Below are 8,648 nucleotides of genomic sequence, written 5' to 3'. Positions count from 1 at the left end.
TATCACACTATGTTTTGTGTTGAAGTTATAAAGTGCTTGTAAAATAGTAGGGATAGTTGGAGATGATATTTTAAACTTCAGGGTTGGGAAGCTGGTAGTTGGGCAAGGCATTGAAGACAACTCTTTAATTTATTGTGTGAGATAAAAAAATCATATATCTTATTACTGCTTGTTAGTTCCAATCCTATTGGCGCACTACATCTACGGTTTCTCCTTCATTATCGATGGGAAGAGAGGTGTTAACGTTGAATATGTCGTCATATGTTTCCTCCATGATGGTGTGAAGTGATCAAAAAAGCGAAGAAAGTCCGAGTAAGATGTCGGTGTTTGTTGCGATGCACAATAAGAAACCGCACGTATGTTACATTTGACGTATACGTGCGGTTCATGTTTGTCACTTGTGTTTACCTCTTGTAGAAACACTCGTTGACCAATATTTGTATAGATATACTGTGTTTGTTTTTCCTCTTTTCTCTTATCGAATCAAAGAGCGCATTATCTGATTGTGGTGGCAACTCTTTGATTTAGGATACAGTTTTGCCTCTTCCATAGTTTTTTGATTTTGTTATGTACTTTTGCATACTATACATGTTGCATTCGTCCGTCAAATTTGCGTTTTACATATTAGAAATGCATTACATATATCGATCCTCAGCTTTCTTTAAATTTCTTTACATAAATCGTCATGCAACAGCAGCAGCAACAGTCTGTCATGATGTGTCCTTTGGAACTTTTCCCATCTTTTGTTGATTGCTCTGCACCCTCCAGACCTCCACGGCCATCCATTCATGTGTAAAACCAAATTAATTCCTGCTCAGGTATGAGCAAAACATTGAAGGCTAGTAAAACGGAACCAAAGAATCTGCTGTCTCGGCCATACTTAGCTCAGAAGTTTTGGCTACTTGCTATTTGAGGAGTGAAATGAAGAAGAAAATAACAAATGAGTAGGTGAGGGACACCCAGCCCCTCGTGCTATTTAACTGCCAGCACCCCATGGCATCCTCAGGCACCCAGTCGCAAACATCAGTCCCGTCACAATATGTTCCCCATGGCCGCAGATCCGACGGCGCCCGTCTCTGGCGACCACGACGAGCGGCCGAGCGGCCAGTGCAAGGGGGCGTTGTCGCATCAGGCGAACAAGAGCACCGACGGCAAGGGAAAGGAAGTAGCCAACGCTCAAGACCACGGCAGCGACGGCGCTAACCAGCGGAGGCGGCGCAGACATCTCATCGTCGCCACCAATAAGGTGCCCCATGACGACGATGGTGACGGCGACTTCGACAGCCCTCTTCCCGCCACCGCCGGCGGCGTTAGCTGCTCGCCGTCGCAGCAGCATCCGCACCGGGCGCTGGAGATCGAGATCGGCGTGAGGATGCTGGAGCTGGAGCGGCAGCGCGTGAAGTGGGCCGCCGCGAACCTGAGGGAGGAAATGGAGCTGAAGAAGATGCGGTTGGAGGACTGGAGCTCAGCGTCGTCAGATCCAAGAGGAGCTGGGGGTGTACCGTGCCGCAGGAAATTAGGGAAGGAGATGAAACAGAAGGAGAAACAAATAAGAGGTCATGTAACGTAGAGTGTGTTTCAGAAAAAGAAAAAAAAACATGCCTTCATTGTGCACCTTTTTTTAGCTCCATGTAGGGGAGGAGATGAAACAGAAGGAGAAACAAATAAGAGAATCAATGCGCATCTACTTTTTTTTACTGAATGTTCACCTATTAGTGCCTTCATGTGTGCTTGTCTCTTCTTTTTTTCCGAAAAGGTGAAGCGCTTTAGGTAGAGCACCTCCACCCTTGCGGTAGCCAGAGGCACAACGTGCGACAAGGTGGGTTGGCCGTTGCTGAATTGTGTGTATGGGGCTGTTTGGGTCGTGGTCGGCGGTTGCCATGCCAAAATTTTGGTGTTGACATGTGGCATAGGCCATAGGGTAACGTTTGGATTGAAGCCCAATCATCGGAGCCACACCAAAAAATTAGTCGATGTGTTCAATTATGCACCCATGCACGGGCAAAACAGGGGCGGGCGATACTTTCGCGAGAATATTGGCACGCCCCTGGTTTGGCGAGGCGGACGTGGGTATCAACCAAACGGCCCCTGTGTCTCCCACTCCTTCATTATCCATGGTATGAGAGGCATTGAATGCGTCATCATCCTTTCCCTTTGAGATATAGTGTGAAGTGGTCGAAAAAGAGGAGGAAGGCAGAGTAACATGTCGGTGTTTGTCGTGATGCAATGCACAATCACGCATCACAAACCGCACACACGTCACATACCTGACGCATAGGTGCACGTCATGTTTGCTCTTTGTGTCCGTTATGTATAAAGATGTTCTAGTTCTTGGTTCTATTAGCTCTGCCTACATCACTACGCTAGTGAAGCTCGAAGTGCCCACGTCACGAGAAGATTTCTCTTTGGTGGCAAACGGCGTATTAGTTCCATAAACGGGATTCTGGCCATGCTAGAATGCTTCACTGTTTTTCATGGTGGAGTAACATGTTTATATTTGTCATGGCACACAGTAAAAAAAAACTACACATCTGACGCATATGAACATGTCATGTTTTTCTCTTGTGTTAGAAAGTCTCTTTGACCAATATCAGTATAGATATTCAGTTAATGTCATTACTATGTTTTCATGAAGATCTTTTTGTATACTATGACAATTAATTGCTCATGATAAAATGTTTATTTCATAAACAAATTAGTAACTCATTAATATCTTTTTAAAAGTTATGTTAACTAGATGATACCCGACGTGTTGCTACGAGAATTGATTGCAATATATTTCATGAGAGTTGATTGTATATATCTGATCGCATCATATGTGTCTTCAGTGTTAAAAGTGGGTTAGAAAAAATGCCTGCAATATAAGGAGGAGAAAACTGTGTATGTACGACGCATGTATGCATGAAATTAATTAATTGCGACAGCGAAATGCGGGTGAGGTGGCAATCATGGCGAGATGGCATAGCCGCATGTGCTCTAAAGTAACTCAGTAGGTGCTAGCTATTTAGATGTAGAAGAATTGCGGTTCTTTAGTAGTTTTTTTGTAGATGGAACAAGTCTATAGTGTATTAATATGAATGCATTTACCAAAGAATTTCCTTGAAGGCAAAAAGGTCGTGTGGTCTGTTTTTGGTCTTCCCACTATCACTAGACTCCCTAGATGATTACCTTTCCACAGATATCATGATATCCTCTCCATCCACTTTTCTTCTAATCTGCCTTGTATGGTGAAAAAGCACGTTACACAAATGCACATTGCTTAATTATCAAGGCATCCCATTCTTCCTGACCACTCTGATTACACGCCATATGACATTGTTCTATGTGTGGCCCATATGGCCCATGCCCATATAGCAATGTGGCTGGCTGACATAGTGAGAATGAAGGGGGTCGAGCTGAGTGAGAGGAGCAACACGAGAGACATTGCTGCTACTGCTCCTGGTACGCTCCTCCTCCAAATCCAACAAGGTGTCAGAACCAAGTTGGGGCGGCAGTACTGGACGTCGGTAGGTCGCCAGCGAGGCGGCGAAGGGTCGGAGGAGAAGGGCGTCGATGAGGCGGCGGGGATTCAGCAGCTGCGCACGTCTTACGCGTGCACGTGCGACGCGAGTCTTCAGGCGAGCAGCGGCGGGGGTGTGCGAGAGGTGGAGCTGCTAGTGCGGCGCGGTAGGAGGAGGAAGCTGAGGAGCGGTTTGGTCTCCGCGGGCTGTGGTGCTGCAGGAGGAGAACAGGAGAAGGGCATCAGAGAGAAAGTTGTGCTGATGTGTTTGTGTGTGCAGGGGACCGGGAGCTGGAGCTGCTGCTAGAGGAGAAGGTGTTGTTTTGGTCTCTTACTGTTGTTGGTGACAGTTGTGTGGTGGCTGGTGCTGATCTTTTACTATTGCTGCTTGCACGTGAGGGCTGCTAGTACGGTTGTGGTTGTTTGCAGACGAGAGGAAGCTTGTGGAGGCTGCTTGTTGTTGTTTACAGAGTTGAGGGAGGAAGATGATAGGTGTTGAGGTCAGGGTCATTGAGTCAGTGCCGTCGGATGATGGTTGTTTGTGTGGTGTAGAGGAAGGAGGAAGGCACGTATGAGATGAAGTGCTGAGAGGGGCGGAGATGTAGCTGTGTGTGCCTCGGCAAGCAGAGACTTGGAGGATGCCCTGCTCGCCGTCATCTAGGAGGAAGTTGTGTTGCGTGCACATCTGGCATCCACAGAAGTGGCCTTTGATGCTACATGGGCAAGGGTGGCTCACATGAGGAGCACGACAACCATTATCAGGGATGTCAAAGAGGCGGAGGTCATTGAGGTGAGTACAAGTTCGTATTTTTATCTACATTAATGAAGATGGCACTGAAAAGGCCACAATTGCTGCTCACAGGACCGATCCAAAGTGGGTTCTAGACTCTGGCGCTTCTAAACATGTTGCAGGTGACTTCAGGGAATTTGATTCATATGATCAGCTCACTCCTCACAAAGTAATGTGACATGTACTGCCAACGGGGCCTCGTGGCCTGATACGTCTCCAACGTATCTATAATTTATGAAATATTTATGCTGTTATTTTATCTTTTTGGATGTTTTACAATCATTTTATAGCAACTTTATTATCATTTTTTGAGGCTAACCTATTGGCCGAGTGCCTAGTGCCAGTTGCTATTTTTTTGCTTGTTTTTTACTCCCTCCATCCCAAAATAAGTGTCTTGAGCTTAGTACAAATTTGTACTAGAGCTAGTACAAAGTTGAGACACTTATTTTGGGACGGAGGGAGTACATCGCAGGAAATCAATATCAAATGGAGTCCAAACACCGCGAAACTTTTTGGAGGTTTTTTATGGACCAGAAGACTCCCGATGCGCCAAAGCAGCACCTGGGGATGCCCCGAGGGGGGCACAACCCACCAGGGCGCGCCAGGGGACCCTGGCGCGCCCAGGTGGGTTGTGCCCACCTCGGTGGCCTCCCGCACCCCCTCTTTGCATTATAAATTCCCAAATATTCCGAAACCCTTCAGGGTTAACCTGGATCAGAAGTTCCACCGCCACAGGGCTCCGTAGCCACCGAAAACCAATCTAGACCCGTTCGGCACCCTCCCGGAGGGGAGAATCATCTCCGGTGGCCATCTTCATCATCCCGGCGGCCACCACGATGAGGAGGGAGTAGTCCACTGTCGCTGTCAAAACCGGCGGATCTCGGGTAGGGGGTCCCGAACTGTGCGTCTAGGATCGATGGTAACAGGAGACGGGGGACATGATGTTTACCCAGGTTCGGTCCCTCTCTATGGAGGTAATACCCTACTTCCTGCTTGATTGATCTTGATGAATATGAGTGTTACAAGAGTTGATCTACCACGAGATCGTAATGGCCTAACCCTAGAAGTCTAGCCTATGCGTATATGGTAATGAATATATCTGTCCTTTCCGGACTATCCCCTTCGGTTTATATAGACACCGAGGGGATCTAGGGTTTACATGGAGTCGGTTACATAAGAAGGAATCTTCGGTCACCTAGCTTGCCTTCCACGCCAAGTAGAGTCCAATCCGGACACGGGTACAGTCTTCGGCCTTCATGTCTTCGTAGCCCATCAGTCCGGCCCATGGATAACAGGCCGGATGCCCGAGGACCCCTTAATCTAGGACTCCCTAAGTAGCCCCCGAACCAGGCTTCAACGACGAGGTGTTCGGCGTGCAAATTGTCTTCGGTGTTGCAAGCCGGGTTCCTTCTCCAAGCAGTATATTCGGCCATTGATCCAATGTCACTCCCCTCGGCTCCTGTGCGCTAATAACTTCGTCTTCCACGTGTCGAGCGAATGCGTAGAGTCAGGGTATTTTTGCGAATAACACCCCGTCCACGCAAGGCAGAGCGCCTATTTAAAGATACTGGATCTTAGATCCAGGCTACACTGCGCCGATGAAATCCCCGGAGACTGCCAGGAGAAACCATTCCATCATGGCTAGCATTCCCAGCTCCTCCTCCCGCTCCAGCCCTAAGAGAAGCGAGTGGGAGAAGTGTTCTCTGACCCATAGTCAACTAGCAAAGTTGCAAACGCAGGGATTTCTTCCTCCCGCGGATCTGGTCCCTGTTCGAGCAGGGTCGGCCTCCTTCAATGGCGTGACTCAGGCGGAGGACTTCCCCAATCCATTCGGGGGGAGCGAGTGTGCTTCGTCCCCTATCTGCTAAGATTCGTCGGATTTCCAGTCCATCCGTTCCTCTGAGGGCTGCTACCTCTTGAGCACTGAGTTGGTTTTCCCTTGAAGAGGAAAGGGTGATGCAGCAAAGTAGCGTAAGTATTTCCCTCAGTTTTTGAGAACCAAGGTATCAATCCAGTAGGAGGCTATGCGCGAGTCCCTCGCACCTACACAAAACAAATAAATCCTCGCAACCAACGCGATAAGGGGTTGTCAATCCCTACATGGTCACTTACGAGAGTGAGATCTGATAGATATGATAAGATAATATTTTTGGTATTTTTATGATAAAGATGCAAAGTAAAATAAAACCAAAGTAAAAAAGCAACGGAAATAACTAAGTGTTGGAAGATTAATATGATGAAGATAGACCCGGTGACCATAGGTTTCACTAGTGGCTTCTCTCAAGAGCATAAGTATTTTACGGTGGGTGAACAAATTACTGTTGAGCAATTGATAGAATTGAGCATAGTTATGAGAATATCTAGGTATGATCATGTATATAGGCATCACGTCCGAGACAAGTAGACCGACTCCTGCCTGCATCTACTACTATTACTTCACACATCGACCGCTATCCAGCATGCATCTAGAGTATTAAGTTCATAAGAACAGAGTAACGCTTTAAGCAAGATGACATGATGTAGAGGGATAAATTCATGCAATATGATAAAAACCCCATCTTGTTATCCTCGATGGCAACAATACAATATGTGCCTTGCTGTCCCTACTGTCACTGGGAAAGGACACCCCAAGATTGAACCCAAAGCTAAGCACTTCTCCCATTGCAAGAAAGATCAATCTAGTAGGCCAAACCAAACTGATAATTCGAAGAGACTTTCAAAGATAACCAATCATACATAATAGAATTCAGAGAAGATTCAAATATTGTTCATAGATAAACTTGATCATAAACCCACAATTCATCGGTCTCAACAAACACACCGCAAAAGAAGATTACATCGAATAGATCTCCATGAGAGAGGGGGAAAACATTGTATTGAGATCCAAAAAGAGAGAGGAAGCCATCTAGCTACTAACTATGGACCCGAAGGTCTAAGGTAAACTACTCACACTTTATCAGAGAGGCTATGGTGTTAATGTAGAAGCCCTCCGTGATCGATGCCCCCTCCGGCGGAGCTCCGGAACAGGCTCCAAGATGGGATCTCGTGGGTACAGAAGGTTGCGCCAGTGGAATTAGGTTTTTGGCTCCGTATCTGATCGTTTGGGGGTACGTAGGTATATATAGGAGGAAGAAGTACGTCGGTGGAGCAACAGGGGGCCCACGAGGGTGGAGGGCGCGCCTGGGAGGGGTAGGCGCGCCCCCTACCTCGTGGCTTACCTGTTGGTTGCTTGACGTAGGGTCCAAGTCTCCTGAATCATGTTCGTTCCGAAAATCACGTTCCCGAAGGTTTCATTCCGTTTGGACTCCGTTTGATATTCTTTTTCTGCGAAACTCTGAAATAGGCAAAAAACAGCAATTCTGGGCTGGGCCTCCGGTTAATAGGTTAGTCCCAAAAATAATATAAAAGTGAATAATAAAGCCCAATAATGTCCAAAATAGAAGATAATATAGCATGGAGCAATAAAAAATTATAGATACGTTGGAGACGTATCAAGCATCCCCAAGCTTAATTCCTTCTCGTCCTCGAGTAGGTAAACGATAAAAACATAATTTTTGATGTGGAATGCTACTTGGCATAATTTCAATGTAATTCTTCTTAATTGTGGTATGAATATTCAGATCCGAAAGATTCAAGACAAAAGTTCATATTGACTTAAAAATAATAATACTTCAAGCATACTAACTAAGCAATTATGTCTTCTCAAAATAACATGGCCAAAGAAAGTTATCCCTACAAAATCATATAGTCTGGCTATGCTCTATCTTCACCACACAAAATATTTAAATCATGCACAACCCCGATGACAAGCCAAGCAATTGTTTCATACTTTTGACGTTCTCAAACTTTTTCAATCTTCACGCAATACATGAGTGTGAGCCATGGACATAGCACTATATGTGGAATAGAATGGTGGTTGTGGAGAAGACAAAAAGGAGAAGATAGTCTCACATCAACTAGGCGTATCAACGGGCTATGGAATGCCCATCAATAGATATCAATGTGAGTGAGTAGGGATTGCCATGCAACGGATGCACTAGAGCTATAAGTATATGAAAGCTCAACAAAAGAAACTAAGTGGGTGTGCATCCAACTCGCTTGCTCACGAAGACCTAGGGCATTTTGAGGAAGCCCATCATTGGAATATACAAGCCAAGTTCTGTAATGAAAAATTCCCACTAGTATATGAAAGTGATATCATAGGAGACTCTCTATCATGAAGATCATGGTGCTACTTTGAAGCACAAGTGTGGTAAAAGGATAGTAACATTGTCCCTTCTCTCTTTTTCTCTCATCATTTTTTTATTTGGGCCATTTCTTCTTTTTTTTATGGCCTTTTTTTCGTCCGGAGTCTCATCC

Source organism: Aegilops tauschii, chromosome 6 (genome assembly GCF_002575655.3).
Source record: "Aegilops tauschii subsp. strangulata cultivar AL8/78 chromosome 6, Aet v6.0, whole genome shotgun sequence".
NCBI lineage: Eukaryota > Viridiplantae > Streptophyta > Magnoliopsida > Poales > Poaceae > Aegilops > Aegilops tauschii.
The sequence above is the reverse complement of the archived record's forward strand: the minus strand, read 5'-3'. Positions refer to the sequence as shown.